At 56.9% G+C, this 18,327-nt stretch overlaps 1 long non-coding RNA gene across 2 annotated transcripts in view; it reads right to left on the reverse strand.

Annotated features, from left to right (window-relative positions):
- Positions 1-8,259: 8,259 nt before the first annotated feature.
- Positions 8,260-18,327, reverse strand: part of LOC123780801 (uncharacterized) — a 49,314-nt gene continuing 39,246 nt past the window's right edge. For both annotated transcript variants that reach the window (XR_006776513.2, XR_015727087.1), the window contains exons 2-6: positions 15,210-15,338; positions 14,312-14,470; positions 13,648-13,898; positions 12,679-12,724; positions 8,260-8,861 (exon numbers count right to left, since the gene is read on the reverse strand). This is a non-coding gene — a long non-coding RNA (uncharacterized LOC123780801). The remainder of the gene's footprint in view (positions 8,862-12,678; positions 12,725-13,647; positions 13,899-14,311; positions 14,471-15,209; positions 15,339-18,327) is intronic.

Below are 18,327 nucleotides of genomic sequence, written 5' to 3' on the forward strand. Positions count from 1 at the left end.
GGCACCGTCCAGTGTGGCGGGAAAGACAGTCGGTGGGGGCGGTGACAGCCCTCCAAGTCCAGGAGGTACTAGGGGAGAACCACCACCTCTGCCAGAGGCATGGGTGACAGGTGTCAGCAGGGCCTCAGCGGGGAGTTTTGAGCACCTACTCAAGGATGGATAGGATTCTGGGGGTCGAAATTGGGGTGGGGACATCCACCCCCTTCCAGGGGGCTGAGTCAGGGCTGGCCCTCTGGCTCTCACCCTCCGGGCTTGCTGCTCCTCGTCCCTCCCTCCCTAGGCTCCTGAGTCTCTCCAGGCAGACAGGTGACCTCCCACCTGGCCAGGTGTGACCCTGGGAAAGTCCCACCTCCTCCCTGGGCCTGGCTCCCCGTCCAAGATTCCCACCCTCTGTTCCCAGGCTCTGGCAGGAAAAGCTAGGCGCCTCCGCCCCGTATTCCTGGAGGAGTGCTGCCACCCAGTGGCCACAGGGAGAAACACCTCCTGGAGCGCCGGAGCCCTATCTTTCCACCCCAGTCGCTGCCACCACCGCTTCCCCCTGCCACCTGGCCAGCTCTGGGCTGGCGGGGGAGACCACAAATCTCTGTACCCTGTGGGCAGTGGGTGAGGCTGGTCATACACCGTGCTGTGCCCAAGGTCCCTGCCCCTCTGCACCTCTGGGGCCCCAGCACAAGGCCTGACTCCTCACTGACTGACTGCTGGCTTCCAGGGCCCTGGTGAAGGTCAAGAAACCAGGGGTGGGCAGGTGAAATTCAGTTCAGTTCATCAGCACATAGAGATTTAAATAACGGGTTTTAGAATCAAATCTAATGACAGCAGTTCCCATTCATCAGCTCATGTAAAATCACTACAGCCCTTCTCTCCGTTCACACATTCGTTCATTCAGTAAATATGATGTCAGCACCTCCATGTCCAGGCCACGGGACACCTCCGGGAATAGGACAAGCAAGGTGCCGCCCTGACAGAGCTCACATGAGCCGGAGAGGCAGGCAGTGAATCCAGGCATCAGGAAATGGGCTCGTTCCAGCTGGCGGTGGGCGTCATGGATACTGCAAAATGGGGGTGGTGGGGGAGGACAGAAAAGTGGTGGGACTGGGGGTTTATTAGTTAGGGTGGCTGGGAGAGCCTCTGAGGAGGTGACCAGAGACGGCTGAGAGGAGTCCAGGGACAGAACGTTCCTGTAGCAGATGTGAGCTGACATCTTGGAGGAACAGAAAGGCCAGGGTGGCTGGAAGCGGTAGGGTGTGGCATAGGAATAGGTCAGTGAGGCCGGGAGTGGGGGGCAGAGCCTATGTTGTTGCCACCCCTGTTTCCCGGACAAGGCTCTGAAAGGTTAGACATCTCCCAGTTCATCACTGGTGAGGCCAGGGTTTGAAGCCAGATGTGCCTAACTCCTGCCCTCTCTGATCCCTGTGCTTTCTGAGCTGTGTGGGTGTGGACGGGTGACCCAACCTCTCTGAACTCCAGCCTGCTCGTCAGCACAGGAGGGTCACACCTGCCACTGCCAAGCACTGAGAGGCCCCAAATCAAAAGGGGAGCCCAGTAGCAAGGGGTATGATTGTAGACTTTAGGTTGTTGGTAAGGGGGCCGACAGGGCATTGGCTCAGTGGCGGCTGTGTGGCCCTGGAAACATCGCTTGACCTCGCTGAACCCTGGTCTCCAAGGGCAAAATGGGTATCCCAAGAGCCTGAGTGCTGGTTTTAAGTCAGACCATGACACTCCCTTGCTCTAACCCCTTCACCCACTTTCCATCACACACAAGAAAAAAACCTCAGGTCTTATCTCAGATCTGGGCCTGGCTGCTCCCCTGGCACATGGCCCACTCTTCCCCTCTGCTCACATTCTGTTCCAGGCCCTCTTGCCATTCCTGGCACCTGCTGGATTGTTTCTACCTTAGGGCATTTACCCTTGCAGCTTCCCCTGCCTGGAACGTTCTTCCCCAGGAATGCTCATTCCCTCACTTCATCAGTGCCTCTACTTACAGGTAACATCTTCAGGGAACCCTCCCTGCGGACCAGCTCAAGCACGGCCCTTGGCTGGTCTCTCTGAACACCCATGTTATCGCTCAGGACCACAAGTTGCCCGCGGGCAGGACCCTGGCCTGTCCTGGTCACACCTGTTGCCAACACTTAGCACAGAGCTCAGCCCAGGAGAACATCTGATGGGTACCTATTGAATGAATGAATAACCGCATCATCCCAAGCACTGCTCAGAGACTAGGGAGCGGTCAGAGACAGCGGAGGCCTTACGTTCCAGAATCAGAGCCCCAGACTCCACCGGCCTGGCACAGGGCAGCCGCAGGAGACTAGCAGAAGAAGGGCAAAGCAGTCAGACCTGTAGTTGGCCGGACCCCACCAGCTACGGCAGCAGGTCGGTGGGCATGGGGAGAGTCTCCCCTCCCCCAATCTGAAACAAGGTGGGCGAACAGGGTCCAGGGCCTGCACGACCCACCAGGAAGCTGGGCTTTGAGACAGAAGGGGACACTGGTTCAGAGGGTCAGCGTGGGGGCGACGGATCTGTAGAGGCCAGACCCTCCGAGCGACAGGAACGTCCCTCCCACTCGAGCAGCAGTGGCTGAGGAAGAGGATTACCGTTGCTCAGAGCCGTTTGCCTCCTTCCAGAAGCCCCTTTCCAGCTTCCATGGGGCTGTGGACCTCATTGCCCTTGGGGTGCGGGGCAGCTCCCTCCTGTCTTCTCAGTGGCCTCCTCCAGTGGTAGGGTGTGGGCTTCTGTGGGGCCCCGAGTCCCTCTGGCCACCTCCAAATGGGCTCTATTCCTGGCTCTGCTTAGCATGCAGTGGGCTGACCCCTGACCTTCCCTCTCTTCCCCACCCACCCTTAGTGCTCTGCCCCCAGAGTTAGGTCAGTGATGAAAGCCTAGGGGGGTGGAGGGAGAGGGACAGTGCCCGATTGTTCCCCGCCCCTGGCAGCGAGGTCCCGCTGGCCTCAGTGTGACTGGCTCTTTACTATCTCGAGTTCTCTCCCCCCCGCCCCACTCTGTCATTCTCTCTTTCCCTCTCTCTAGTTCATGAGTTCCCAGGCTCAAGTGGGATGTTAGTAGCCATGAGGATGCCAGGACATCCCCAGAGATTGGGAATCAGCAGGTCCAGGATGGGGGCCCATGGTTCAGGCACAGGGCAGGGAATCCTGGGAGGACCCCACTTTGGAAAGAGCCTGGGACCAGAGCCAGAAGACCTTGGGCACCCCTGGCCTTCTTTGAGGCCGCACTGAGTGTGAAATGGGATCTTGGGACGCTTAAGAGTGAAGCCAGCCCCACAGGAAGGCTGCGAGGATGACATGTGACAGACGTGAATGCGTCCGCTCCCCCCTTCCCTGCTGATCTGTCACACCCCCACTTCTGTGTCAGGTCTGTCCGTCTCTCTGTCTTGTCCCATCGGTCGAGCAGTCCATCTTTGCTCCAGGAAACACCACAGTGGCCTGATCACTACAGCTGTGTAATAAGCCTTGGTATTTGGCAGGGCAAGTGCCCTACCTTCTTCTCCTGTGAGAGTGTCACAACTATTCTTAGTGCTTTGCCCTTTCTTACTGCTTTTAGAATCAGCTTGACAAGCTCCACCGAAAGCCTGTGGGGGTTTGATCAGGGCTGAACTGAATCTAGATGGGAATTTGGGAAGAACTCTTATCACACTGAATCTCCCTGTGTGAGCTAATGGCTGTCTCTCTGCATTTCCTTAGGTTTCTTTCATTCACCTTTTTTTTTTTTTAAGAAAATGTTAAGTGTACAAAAAGAGAAGAGGGTAACAAAACACTTTTTACTGGTTACCCCTCGTGGCCATTCTATGTTCACCCATAACCCTGTCCCTTCCTGCCCCTTCTCCTTCGCCAGAATTCCTTGTTTTCAAGCAAACCTCTGGGGTCTAATTCTTTAATATCTTCTAATAATGTTTTTAAATTTGGGGCCTTACTGGTTGCTCTCAAGTAGTTACAGATGGAAGGAAGTTGCAAAAAGAGAATAGGGAGTTCATGTGTGCTCTTCACCCAGCTCCCTCCAGCGGTGACGGCTCGTGTCGCCATGGTAATTTACCAAAACCTGGAAACTGACACGGGCCCATCTACCGACCTTGTTCAGGTTCCGCTCACTTGATAGGCATTCGCGCATGCGTGCACGTGAGTGAGTGTGTGTGTGTGTTGCCATGCAGTTCCCTCCCTTGTGTGGATTTGGGTAACCACCACCGCGAGCCAAACACTGCAAAGACCTGTGGCCCTACTCGTTTGCAGCACCCTTCCCTCTCTCCTCCCCACCCTTCCAACCACGGATCTGTTCTCTGTCTGTCTCTATGCTTTTGTCAGTTTGCGAACGTCCCATGAATGACACACACAGAACGTAACCTTTCCACATGGGCTTCTTTCACTTCGCATAATGCCCTGGAGCTCCATCCAGCTAGTTGTGTGTATCAACAGTTCGTTCCATTTTATTGACGAGTGATATTCCGTGCTCTGGATATACTAATTTTTAAATCATTCACTCACTGAAGGGCATTTAGATGCATTTAGGCTTTTGGGTTTTTTTAATTTTTTTAGTGAGGGCTGTGCCCAATGTGGGGCTCGATCTCACGACCCCGAGATCAAGACTCGCACGCTCCACCGACTGAGCCCGCCAGGCGCCCTTCTTTCTTATTTTTGACTCTTACAAATAAAGCTGCCATGCATAACCGTGTATGTACTTTGTGTGGGTATTTTCCCTGTAACAAATGCCTAGAAATGCGGTCTCTGGGTCAGATGGTAAGCGTACATTTAGTTTTTTTAAGAAACTGCCCAACTATTTTCCAGAGTGGCTGCACCTCGGTAACGTTTTATGCTTTTCTCTGTAGGTATTCTTTTTTTAGATTCAATTTTTTTATTATTGTAAGTGGAAGATTTTTTAAAATGAGACTTTGCTTGCTCTGATGTTTCTAACTGGCTATTGCTTTTTACTGAGATCTGATTTACACAATAGAAAATTAATCATTTTTAAGTGTACAGTTCAGGGCCGCCTGGGTGGCACAGTCGTTAAGTGTCTGCCTTCGGCTCAGGGCGTGATCCCGGAGTCCTGGGATCGAGCCCCACGTCAGGCTCCTCCGCTGGGAGCCTGCTTCTTCCTCTCTCACTCCCCCTGCTTGTGTTCCCTCTCTCGCTGGCTGTCTCTCTCCGTCAAATAAATAAATAAAATCTTTAAAGAAAAAAAAAAGAAGAAGAAAAAAAAGAAATACAATTTCTCTTTTAAGAAGATCCTCAGCTTTAAAAAAAAAAATAAGTGTACGATTCAGTGGATTTTGTGATAAGATGTACAACCATCCCCACCATCTAATTCCAGGACATTTTCATCACCCCAAAAAGAAATCTTTACCCCTTGGCAGTCACTCCCCATTCCTCTCTCCTCCCCCTCCGCCCCTGGCAACTGTTAATCTACTTTCAATCTCTATGGATTTGCCTATTTGGGAAAATTCGTATAAACGGACTCAAACAACACGGGGCCTTTTGTGCCTGGCTTCTTTCGCTCAGCGTACTGTTTTCAAGGTTCACACACATGTTGCAGCCACAGTTAGTTTTTGGTGTTGCTTTGATATAGGGATATCCTGTATCTCTGTCGGGTCTTGTTCATGATTAATTTCATAGATTATTTTGGGTTTACTAACAAGACAATCATGTCATCTGCAAGTAATGCCAGTTTTGCCTCTTCCTGTCCAATTCTTACACCTTGTCGTCGTCGTCGTTGTTGTTGTTTTCCACCTCTTACTGCCCCATCTAGGACCTCAGGTACGATATTAAATGACACATGAATGCGGGCGAACTTTCTTGCCCTGGATTTCAAGGGATTTTGTCCATTGTCCCTTTCAGGACCACGTTGGTGCTGGGTTTTGTAGATAATCTTCATCAGTTGAAGGAAGTTCCTTCCGATCCAATGTTTGCCAAAGCATTTTTATCATAAGTAGATGTTGAAAATTATTGCCAGTGCCTGGAGGATCATGTGACTTTTCTCCCTGAATTTATTAATGTGACAGGTGGCATTAATAGATTTTCAGATGTTAAACCACCCTTGCGTTTCTAGAATAAACCCAATCGGTCATGATGTGTGTATCCTTTTTCTTTGTTGCTGGATTTGTTTCGCTAACATTTTATTTAGGGTTCTTGCACTGAACGTCACAAGCAGGACTGGTCTGTAAGGGCCTTTGGACGTACTATTAAGTGGAGAAGAGTCATCTCTGAGCTAAAGTGTCTCTCTCAGAAGACCTCTGTCTCTCTCGGGTTCCTCTCTGTCCCTCCCCAAACGTGCTGCTCCTGCGGCTGGCAGAGGGTAGGGGCCACCACCCGATCCCCCACGGCAGCCAGAGAGGATGGGAGCTAGAGAATAAGGACCTTGAGCTTCGGAAGGGCCCACAAGGCTGTGACTCCCCAGACCAGCCCAGGGGGTCCTGGGCCTCTCATTGAAGAGGGAGGCTTAAGAGAAATCTTCCCCTCCTTTCTTCTTCTGGTGGGGAGAGCCCTCCAGAGGAAGTGGCTGAGAAGGGCCCAGGGTCAGGGGTTAATGACCCCATTGTGCTCAGGGCTGACGGATGGCCCAGCTTGTCAGTGGCAGGGGCAGCCCCAGGGAGATCCCCTTCCCCCTCCCAGCCATCATCTGAGGGAGGCTTCCCCGCTGGCCTTTGATAACCGCTGAGGGCCGCCCTCCCTGCCATGCGGACGCCAGGCCGCCACTTTGGTGGGGTTTGGTGGCTGAGGCCCCAGAATGCGGGTCTTTACCGGTTCTGCTGCCCCCCCCCGCCCCCATTCCCTACCGCCAGGCACTAAGGGGCCGCAGTGGAAGTTCTGACCAAAGGCGCTGGCCAGGCTCCTCGCTCCCCTCTCCCCCTTCCCCCCATCTCGGGCACCCAGGACAGGCTGTCCCATGCCAGCCCTGCCCCTCTGGTGAGCGACCACGTCCTCAGAAGTGACCTGGTACAGCCCAACTAGCCCACATTTCAGATGGGAACCGGGTACAACCTGGTTTAGGCTCTCCGCAGGGGCAGCAGCAAGGGGACAGCCAGGCCCTAAGACTTCCTGCTCAAACGTGCCCCTTCCAAGGCCAGGACTGGACACTGAGGTGAATCAGATACACCCCCCCCCAGGGGCTCCCAGGCTGGCAGGGAGGGGGGTCAGAAGGTGAAGAGAAAGATAGCGGTGTGGTAAATTCAGTAAGCACAGCGTCCTATGGGTGTCAGAAGAGGAACGCCTAGGCAGTCAGGAGGTCAGGGAGGCTTCCAGGAAGAGATGATGCTCACCCTAAAAAGGGTGAGCAGAAGTTAGACCAAAGCGGGGAGGGCATAGCAAGGAAAGGCATTCCAGGCAGACGGAACAGCATAAGCAAAGGCACAGAGTAAAACCAGCATGGGGTATGTGTGAGCCCTAGCAGTTCAGTGGTGAGACGTGAGGCTAAGCAGGTCAGCAGGGCCAGGTCTTCCAGGGACTGATGGGCCCTGTTACATGTTTGGACTCGGCAGTTTGTCACTCGGGTGGGGAGAAGAGCTGAGAGCCAGGTTCTAATTGTCTCCATCCATCCATCCATCCATCCATCCATCCGTTCTTCATTGATCTGGCTCCCTGAGCGGCAGTGTGACCCAGGACAGGTCACATCTTCCCGAACAGCCTCCCACAAGCTGCCCCCCCCCAGCCCGCCCCAGGCTGCCTGGCCCCGCCCACAGACACACCTCCAGTGAGGCCTGCGGGTGGGGGGGCCGTGCACAGGCTTTTCTCGGTCCCAGGATGCATCGCGTGTGGGCGACAGGAGCTGGAAAGGCAGGGGTTTGAGGGGCATAACAGGCCTGCTCTTTGATAGCAGCATTGTCCACGACAGCATCATGGAGCCGCAGCAGCCCTGGGTGGCCTAACGGGGACTTCCTGTGACCTGGCGGGGGGGGGGGGGGCAACCCCCTCAATGTTACTGGGTTTCCATTATTTGCCGTCAACACACCCCCCTAGCTGACCCAAGCTCTGCCTCCAGCTGCAAAATGTATACACACACTCCCAGGCCCTAAAAGAAGATTTTCCAGAGACGGGGGCTCCTTGAAGACGGGAGACGCGCCGCGCCTTTATTCAAATAACCTGAACATCTCAAAGCGTTTATGGTAGAAATCTGGAAATGCGGTAACGACGAAGCCCTGAAAATGTGTCAGTCACTCGCAGTTGCACCCCCCAGAAATAGCAAGGTTCGCGCTTTTGAGTTTCTTTCAGGTTTTTGCCTGCAGTCGTTAAATGAGGTCGAGCTCACAGCATGCAGTTTTTTCTTTTTGCTTTTTATTGAATTACACACACGCCCGTAGCGTGTCACATCTTGGTTTTCACTTCAGATGAGACCGAAAACACTTCTTAGGTCATTAAAATTCTCCATAAACATCATTATAAAAAAATATTTATTTATTTATTTATTTATTTAGAGAGCCTGCGAGCTGGGGGAGGGGCAGAGGGAGAGAGAACCTCAAGCAGACTCCCTGCTGAGCGTGGAGCCCGACTTGGGGCTCAATGCCATGACCCTGAGGTCATGACCTGAGCCGAAATCAAGAGCCAGATGCTTGAGGGCCTGAGCTCCAGGGACTGATGTTAGGCACCCCTAAACATCATTGTTAATGGCTGCATCAGACTGTGCCCCAGGACCGTGACGGTCCCCGACCGCTGAGCATGAAGGGGGCGGCCGGCAGTCATACGCTACATCTTTGTATAGAACTGTTTATACAGAGTTCGCTTTAACAAAGCGCCGTGGAAATCGGCCTCCCCTTGTACCTGGTCGAGGCGGCAGTAACGGAGTCCAGTTGGCGTCCCTGTGTCTTGTGGTGCGCAGCCGCCAGGCAGGGACCTGTCCTGTGCTTACCCTGTGGCTCCGTGTCCTCCCTGGAAAGTAGGTGGCACATGCTGTTATCAATGAGGCCAACTTAGCAACTTTGTTTTTTGTTTTGTTTATTTTTTGATAAGGATTCTCGACATAAGATTGACCCTCTTAGCAAATTTTTAAGTGTAAGCAACTGTTTTCTTCTGTCTGTGTTGTCCCTCTGTCTGCACTTTTTTTTCTTTCTTTCTTTCCTTTTTTTTCTTTCTTTTCTTTCTTCCTTTCTTTTTCTAAGATTTTTATTTATTTGAGAGAGAGAGAATGAGAGAGAGAGTGAGCACAACAGGGGGAGTGGCAGAGGGAGAGGGAAAGGGAGAAGCAGACTCCCCGCTGAGCAGGGAGCCTAGATGCGGGACTCGATCCCAGGACCCTGAGATCATGACCTGAGCCAAGGCAGACGCTTCACCGACTGAGCCACCCAGGCACGCTGTCTGTGCTCCTTTCTGATGACCTTCCTCTTATTCAGCTCTGGGCTCTGAAATCAGAGCACCCAGGTGTGGAGACTGTGTCGGAAGGGGGAGATCGGGGGCTGTGGGTGCGCGGCTCCCTCGGGAGAGGTGCTGATGGATGGGGAGCCACAGCAAGGCCTGCCCTGAGTCTGGTCGACTCAGCCCTCCCGGGAGGGGGCACAGGGAGTTACGGGGCGGTGCTTGGATATGTGGGACAGCATATAAGCACGCAGGCCATCGGTGTCAGGGCCTACTGTGTGCAGAGCTGGGGACCGGCACCCAGTGGGGCAGAAGGGAGTGCGGCCCACCCCTGAGGGAAGGTGCCCGGAGGCCACGGGAAGGGTCTGGGAGCCTCTCTGCCTCCTGCACTGGGCAAGGGAATGACAGGCTGCCCCAGACCAGGACAGGAACACCTCCGGAAAGCGGCAAATAAGCTTCTGGACGACAGGCCCACGGCCCCTCAGGCCATGAGCACAAGGCCTGCACTCAGAACACCCGGAGGAGAAAGGACGCTGTCATTTTAGACCCGGGCCCCCCTCAGTCCAGCGGCTGCCTGTGCCAGGTCCTCCCCCAGCTTCACCCAACCTCTCTGATCCCCAAGATTTCCTTCTTCCAGGGCCTTCTGTGGAGACACCAAACCTCAGGACCCCCCTGCAGCCCCTTACCTCTCCACTCCTGTCCTCCACCGCAGAGGAGAGGCCCCTGGGCAGGAGTCCCTTGACCTCCCCTCCTTTGGCCTGCAAATGACTTTGCAGCACCCATCCCATTCCCTTCCCTCCCTCCAGCTGGAGGGCCCCCATCCAGCTCAGGACCGCCCCCTCCAGGAGCCCCTCTCCCACATAGCCCACCTCTGTGCTGCACCATCACTTCTAAGAACAACCCATGATCCTCGCTTCCCCTTCAGCTATTACCCTCTAGCTCCCCTTGTCTTCCCGGCCTCCGAGCTTCCCTGAGGACCTGTCCCCACCTGCGGTCTACACTTCCTGGCCGAACGCCCCTCCGCCCCTCCACTCTCCCCCCGCCCCTGAGCCTGCTCTGGTGAAGGCTCCATGCATGGGAGCCCCGCCCCAAACTCTCTCCCTGTCTCTCTGAGCTACTTTTGCAGGCCACCCGCCTTCTGTGACAACACGTCCCCTTCTCTGAGCCCCTCCGCCTGCTCCCAGCTGGGCGCCTCTCCTCTGCCCGGGCGCCCACTCTCCCTGAGGGATCATGACTGAACCGGCTTCTCCACGCTCCCGGATCCCAGTCTCCAGACCCTTGAAACCAACTGTCTCCTCCCGGGGGTCCCTGAGGACTTCCAACTCCACCTGCCCACCACCAGACTGACCTCACCACCTGCCCCTAGGACTGACCTCACCACCTGCCCCTACCTGGCCCCCCACCTGACCTCTCAGGCCACACCCACACCCACTAGTGTCCCCAGCCCTGTTGCCACCCCCCCATGCTGTCTGTCCAGGCCCTCTATTTTTTTTTCAAGATTTTATGTATTTATTTGTCAGCGAGAGAGACAGAGCGCAAGCAGGGGGAGCAGCAGACAGAGGGAGAAGCAGACTCCCTGATGAGCAAGGAGCCACATGTGGGACTCGATCCCAGGACCCCAGGATCATGACCCAAAATGAAGGCAGCCGCTTAACCGACTGAGCCACCCAGGCGTCCCTTCCAGCCCCTCTGTGCCTCTTCAGTCAGAGCTGTGCTCATCCCCTCTGCTCTCCAGACCTCAGTGGCTTCTCTTCCAGCCCTCGCATCTTCCCTGGCTTCCACTGCCTGCAGAGGAGAGCCCCTTCTCCCCCCGTCCAGCCCCCTCGTCTCCTGGGCCCCCTACGCTGGCCACACTAGATCACCAACTCATTCCCCAGGCGCCGCCACTTCCACTCCCCAGGCCTCTGCTCCTGCCGGCACCCCACTTGCTACCTGTCCCCAGAAACTGAAGCCCAGCCTGGGCTTACCTCTCCCTGTGCCTACGTACCTTGCAAAGCTGGCAGTAGCAAGCTTCTTCCCCGGGAGCCCTATGCCCGGGGTCCTGTCATCAGGCAAAATGTCTGTCCTCCCCGGTGGGCTGGGAGCTCCCCAGGGCCTTCAGCTCTGACTCTGCCCCTCGCCCAGCCGTGATGGCGGCACAACGGCTCCGCCATCGAGCTCTCACTGAGGGGCAGCCGCGCCCCAGGCCCTGAGCTCACAGAATGGAAACAGCCTCGAGGACCAGGCAGCTTGTGCCAGGACGCCCCAGCCCCTGCCCCTAACGCCCAGCTGGACATTACCATCCTCCGCGTGCCGACCCCTGGCCCTTATCCCTGGAACCTTTCTGCTCTCCTGCTGCTCACCCCATCCAGCCCTCCAGCTCTGCACCCCTGGGACCAGACCACGTGCCCTTCACCCACCGTCAGGCCCCGCAGAGGTCCCGAGAGCAGAGCTGGCCCCATCTCCCTGCTGGCCTCCTCCGACACAGAGACAAGGCCTGGGGCCCGTGGGGGTGGCGCAGGCATGGGGAGGGGAGCTGACCGGACCACGTACCAAAGGGGCCAATGAGGCAGGCCTGCATCGTCCTCCTCTCTTCTGCAGGTGCCCCCACCGCCGCTCACACCCAGCAGCCCCCGGAGCCTCTCTACATGTCCCCAGCCTGGGCCTGGGCGCTGGGTCAATCGCAGCCCCGGCCACCGGGGCAGTTGGGACCTCTCACTGTCCGTTGGGACGGGAAGTAAGGATGGTAACGGTGGTCCTCACAGGGTTTGTTGGGAGGGTTTGACTCAGGTAACGCGAGGGCTCAGGATAATGTCCCGCGTGGAGCAAATGCTGTATAGCGTCTGCTACACCAGCTCCGGGGGGGGGGCTCCTCCATCCCACACATGCCTCCCACTTGCCCCCAGAGCTCATTTCACCTTCGGGCCACATCCCCAGCCCAAACCTCCCGGGCATGTCCCCCAGACTCAGCGTGTCCTTCCTCCCCAAGCCTGCCTGTCCTGTGGTGTCCCTCACTCAGGAAACGCAATGACCTCCACCAGGTCACCCAGGCCAGAAACCGAGGGGTATCCTTGATGCCTCCCGCCCTCTGCCCCTCACCTGTCCCCCACCAACTGGTCCATCTGTTCAGACTCTGTCCCCTCCCCCGGTGGCTGCCCAGACCATCGCCATCCCCAGCTCAGGGGTCACTGGGGTCTGGCATCCAGGGCACTTCCGTCCCCCGCTCACCAGCCTCGGGGCCTTGGGCAAATCACCTCTCTGTGCCTCGGTTTCCTGGACAATAAAACAGGGGTGACCATACCGCCTTCTTCATTAGTTTGTTTTGAGGGTTATAAGAGTAAAATGCCTGAAGCCCTTAAGCCCTTGATCGACGTTGGTATTCTCCTCTTGCCCGGAAGACCCCGCTCCTCCTTACCTGCTCCCTGCCTCCATCTCGCCCGCAGCCTCGCCCACAGTGCGTCCTGTGCACGTAGCAGAAAGGGAGAGTAATGGAGCATGGGCATCATGCAGGACACCGAGCAAAGCCCTGCCTCAAGCTCCATCCCTTCGCCATTTCGGCACCCCCAAGAGACAGGGTTGTTACCCTCGTTTTACAAAGGAGGGAGCTGAGGCCCAAGGTTCTATGACTGGAGTTAACCACTACCTCAGGGTACACTGTTGGTATTCGTGTATTGATTTAAGACATTTATTGAGCACCTACTGTACGCCAGGCACTGAGCTGGGTGCTGGGAAAACAGTAATAAACCAGACTGGCACAGACCCAGCCCATATGATCTTTCCAGAACACAAATCTGACCCCTTGAAAATCCTCCAGTGACCCCCGCACTGCCCTCAGGATCTAGTTCATGCACCGTATCGGGGTACACTAGGTCCTCAGGAGCTCCCCGACTACCCTCGGCAGCCCACGCGGTTCCTCCCCTGCCCACCTCTCCCACCTGCCCTGCCCCCACTCTGCTCTGGCACACTGGTATGGCCCCTTCACCCCATCACACACCACTCACCTTCTCCCCAGCTCCAGCCCCAGCCCCACCCCCTATGCCAGCACCCCTCCCAGCTTCGGTCTCAATTTCTTTGCCTAGTTCACTTATCCTCATCTTTTCAGGTTCCATCCTCGGTCACCTGCTCCGAGAAGCCTTCCTTCCTCAACCTCCCAGCTAGTGGTGAGCTCCCAGGTGCCCTGTCGTGCAGCATGCTGGCTCTTTACTGGGTTCTCTCTCCTCCTGGACTGTGGCTCCTTGAGGGCAGGCCCAGGGATGTATTCAACTCTGAATAAGTCTTCCCTCTCTCTCTGTTCCCCCCAGCCGCCCATCCACCCATCCACCCATCCATCCATCCATCCATCCATCCATCCATCCATCCATCCACCCCAGTCTACCCATTTTACCTCTTCTCGCTGTGGCCCAAAGGCCGCAGCCCCAGCTCTGTGGTTACGGGCGAGTGCCCACTGCTAGCACCGCGAGGAGCTCTGTTTCACGGCTCTGCAGACACGGGGACAGAGTGGACGTCTGAGGCACCTGAGCACAACCTCCTCAGGGCTCTGGCTCCTGTGATTGCGGACAGGGTGGCTGGGGCTGCTGTGATCGACCTAAGTCTCCTCCCCAAGCCCCTGGGCCTCTGCAGGGGTGGGCAGCAGCCCTGGAAAGAGACAACCAGAGCTGGAGTCGGTTGGGTGAGCGCCAAGTCCTGGCTGTGTATCCTCTCTGTGCCTGTTTCCTCATCTGAAAAATGTTGTCGTCGGCCTGTCCCTGCCTGCCTTGAAGGACTGTGTGAGGGGGCAAAGGAGGGGACAGTGGACAGAGACTGAATCCCCTGAGAGCAGACACTGCAACATCTGACTGGCTTCCTGACACTCCCATCTTGGGCACAATCTGCTCCATTTCCAAAAACAATCCGGTAAATTTGGTTTTAGGCTTCTATCTCAGTGTTTCCATGGGTCAGGGCATACTCTGAGGGCTCTTTCCTGGAGAGGTTTTGGGGCGGGGGGAGCACAGGGCTCGGTCCAGCGTCAGCACCTGCTCACGGAGCCCCTGGTTGGAACAGACACTTACCCCACGGAGCCTCAGTCTCCACCTGTGGAAGGAGGGGGTCACTCCTGCCTTGGGGGCTGTTGTGCTGGTCAAGCAAGATGGTGGATGTGGGAAGATGTCTTGTCTCAGAGCAAGGAGGCGGCCCGGGTGGGGGCGGCCAGTGGGAGGGCCCCCCTCTCCCTGGAAAATAGGAGGTGCACCACAAGAACTCCTGTTGAGCTCCAGCCACCCCACTGTGGCTTCCCCAACCCCGCAAGCCTCTCAGAAGCCAGGGACCACCTGGAATGGCCGCTCTCAAAATGGCCGCCGCGGCCACAAGGCCCCTTCTCTCCCTGGGCGCCTCGGGAGAGGGAGGGCACTGCGGCCAGACCACGGTCACTCCTCGCAGCCCAGGGGTGCAGTGTGGGGCGGGAGGCGGGGAGGAGGGAGTCGGGGTGGGTGGGGGGCCGGGGAAGAGCCAGAGAGAGGGGCAGGGAGAGGAACAAAAGGTCCCTTTGTGGAGCGGAGCAGGGAGAAGAGGGAGCGCATTACCCAATGCCCAGAAGCCATGTTGGTAACAAGAGAACCATTCTCTGCTTCACTTGGAAAACAACTTGGAGCAGAGAGAGACAGGGAGAGATTTAACCCCATGGGCGCGGGCCGCAGGGGCCTGAGGCCACTGTGGGAGGTAGGGAGGGAGCGAGGGCATGCTAGGGGGCCTTTCAGGCCCTCAGCAGGGCGATTTCCTGTCTCCCAGGCCTGGTCTGTGGATCCCAGGTCCAGAGGCCCAATATGGCTGCTTGGCCAAGTCCCAGCAGCCTTTGGACCGGGGGACTGGAGCCATGGCTCCTGGGCCTGGTCAGACCAGTGGACCCATGCTTGCTCCAACTCCAGAGCCTGGCCCACCCCAGCCTCGGGGAGGACTCCCCTGAATCCTTACATCTTACGGCTTCAGGTCCTGGGGCTGGTCGGACCGGGTTCCAGGGCCACCAGCCTCCACTTGCCTCCTTCTGCTGACAGGGAGCACATTTCCTCCCGACGAAGTCCCTTCCTTGTTGCACAGTGTTGCCTGTTAGAAAATTTTTCGTAAAATTTAATTAAATCTCTTTCATCCCTACCCAGCTTTCTCCTCTTCCCCCACTTTCCAGCCACCAGCCCTGGTTCTCAGGCTCCTAGAGACCACATGCGGTAATGCAGCCAAGAAGGCCCAAAGAGCTCTGGTGCTCTGGGCACCTCACCTATATTCACTTCATGACCGTCGCCACCCTGGGGTCAGCTGGGCTCGAGTGAGCTGCTGTCCCCTCTGCTGGTGCTACTTGTTCTAGAAGCACCTAACCCAGGGCCACACAGGGGAGGCACCCCATGGATAAGCAAAAGAAAGAGGTCTTTCCCGCCTCCCTTCTTCCGTCCTTCTACAAACAAGAGTTGGGCGCTAGTCATGTGCCCAGCACTGTCCTAGCTCTGGGGTCACAGCAGTGGACAAAACAGACCACTCCTGCCCTCATGGAGAGAATGTTCTTGTCAGGATGGACAATAAACCAGCAAATATACAAGCTAATGTCCGGTGGCCACAGGCTCTCTGATGGCAAACAAAGCAGGGTCTGGGGAGGGACAGACAGGAAGAGCGTACATTAGAAACGGTGGTCAGGGGAGGCCCCGGGAAGGGTGTGCTGTCTGACAAAGGTCTAAATGAAGAGAGGAAGAATGTCTTGGGCAGAATGTTCCAGACCGTTAAGAGTAGCATGTGTGAAGGCCTTGAGAGGGAATGTGCCGGGGAATTTAGAAGCAGCCAGGAGGCCAGAGTGGTGGGAGCAGAGGGAACGAGGGGAACAAGGCGAGACCAGGGAACGGGGGTCAGATCATGGGGTGGAGGTGCTGGAGGAACCCAGGTGTGAGGGGCCCGCAGGAGCTTGGAGCAGGGAGTGGTGTGGTCTGAGTTCCATTTCGACAAGGACACTGTGGCTGCCACGGAAGGAATAAACTGTAGGAGGTCAAGGGTGAGGGCTAGAGACCTACCAGCCCCCCCACGCCCTATGTGCTCCCATCCCCGGCGGCCACACCCCCATGCTGCCCACGCCCTCATAAGTATGGTCCAATCATTATTTGAATTCGTGATGACCCGGAACCTGCTATGTGTTAAGAGGAGAACAGGCAGGTTCCTAAAGAGAGCAAGGTTGCCCCTCTGGGAGTGGTTCATAATCAGGGGGTTCCGGGCCCCCACAGTGGCACCATTGGAGGGTGAACCTGGCCCGTGGACACCCAGCTTGAAGAACAAAGCCTCTTCTTTGGGAAGTTTTCACAGCCTCACAAAGAACTCTCAGGACATTGCCCCCCTGAGCCCCGCGCTGCTGAGATATTGCAAATGGCCCAGCAAAGCAGGGACCCACCTCCCACCTCCCACCTCCCACCTCAGGCCCGTCCCTGGCTTCCCAGAGCCTCAGGTTCCTCGTCTGGGAAAGCACGCACACCTCGCAGGTTTGATAAAACTCAGGGGGTAGAATCTCAGCCTCTGGGAGGTTAGTGATGGCTCAGGGTCACCAGCCGGGAAGGGGCAGAGCCCCGCTACCCTAGTGACAGCTTTCCCTGTACCCTCTGTGCGCTCTCAGGGCAACTGCGGGTACCTCGGCTCAGCCCCGGTCAAGGTCAAGCACCTAGAGCAGTGGGGTGGGGCGGGGCAGTGGCTACAGAGAATAGTGACAGTCTCAGGGGACCCTCCAAAGGCAGACAGGCCAGAGGGTAGGGAAGGAAGGCTGCATGGCCCAGAGGGACAAAGGCAAGACAGACTCCGGAGTTCCAGGTGAGCAGAAAGGAAACATGCCCCTACTAGGCTCCAGCCCGGGGCTCTGCACCGGGAGGCAGGTGACAGACAGAGACAGAGACGGAGAGACAGAGAGAGAAAGTGCAAGTGAGTGCTGTGTTCCTGTCTGCTCCCCACCTTGCTGTGGGCCCTGGGCAGACCCTTGACCTCTCTGACCTCCGCAGCAACTCTCCGATGGTCCCTTATCCCTCCTGGCCCCTTAGGAGGGTAGCAAGGGTTGGGCATATGGGTGGGTGTAAAGCCAGCATGGAGACTGCTGCTGGGAGGGGACGCAGCTCCTGGGCTCCTGTGGGTTCCAGGCTGAGCACCATTTACAAGATAACCCAACACAGTGGATTGTGGGGCAGGCGGTGCTGACAAGAGAGGGAGGGAGATGGCTAAGCAGGGAAGGCTTCCTGGAGGAGTCAAGCTGTAGTTGTATGTATTAGGGAGGGTGGGGAGGGTTTGCGCAGGAAGGCCTGGAGACGGAAGGACCTCCACAAGTAAAGGCACAGAGAAGGGAACCAGCTTGCAAAGCAGGAAGTGACATCAGCCCCCTGGTTGGAGAGGCAGGGTGGGGAGGCTGGGGTGGGATCCTGGAAGGCCCCTGCTCCCCTGGGCCAGATCCCCAGGTCTCACCTCCCTGCCTCCCAGTCTCAGCTTAAAGCTCCTGGTTTCCACCTGGCCTGGAGCTCTGTCCCGTGCGTCTTTGTCGGCCAATCACTGTCCAGAGCCATGAGGGCTGCCCCTCTAGGGAGCCCTCCCCCACCCCGGCCAGGTGGGGAATCCCTTCCCTGGGAGTAGTTCATTCAGTCCCAAGGGAAGGAACTATTATTATACCCATTTTGCAGAGGAGGAAATTGAGGCGCAGAGAAATATCAGTATCGCCCAGGGTTGTACAGCTGGTGTGAGGCCTGGCTCCTGTGAGCTCTTCCATTCCCTCCCCCACCCCACCCTGCGCTGGGCACCTGTCTCCTCAGAGCTAGTGCAGGAGGCTGCTGGCTCTGTACCTACCAGCCCTGCTTCACTGGGGAGAAAGCTGAGGCCCAGAGAAGGGCCAGGACTCGCGGGCCAGCACACAGCGTAAGATGGCTGAGTGGATTCCGAAGCCAGGAGTAGCTGTCCCCACTCCTGCCACCATTTGAAAAGGGCAGACAGGACCAGGACACACAGGTGAGTGGAAGGGGAGAGGCTGGGCCTTGGGCCCAGGGACAAGGGTGTGGGCAGTTCTGGAAGGGAGGACAGTGAGCCCAACCTGGCC

The sequence above is a fragment of the Ursus americanus genome, chromosome 17 (assembly GCF_024610735.1).
Source record: "Ursus americanus isolate L20-20 chromosome 17, mUrsAme1.1.p, whole genome shotgun sequence".
NCBI classification, from domain to species: Eukaryota; Metazoa; Chordata; class Mammalia; order Carnivora; family Ursidae; genus Ursus; species Ursus americanus.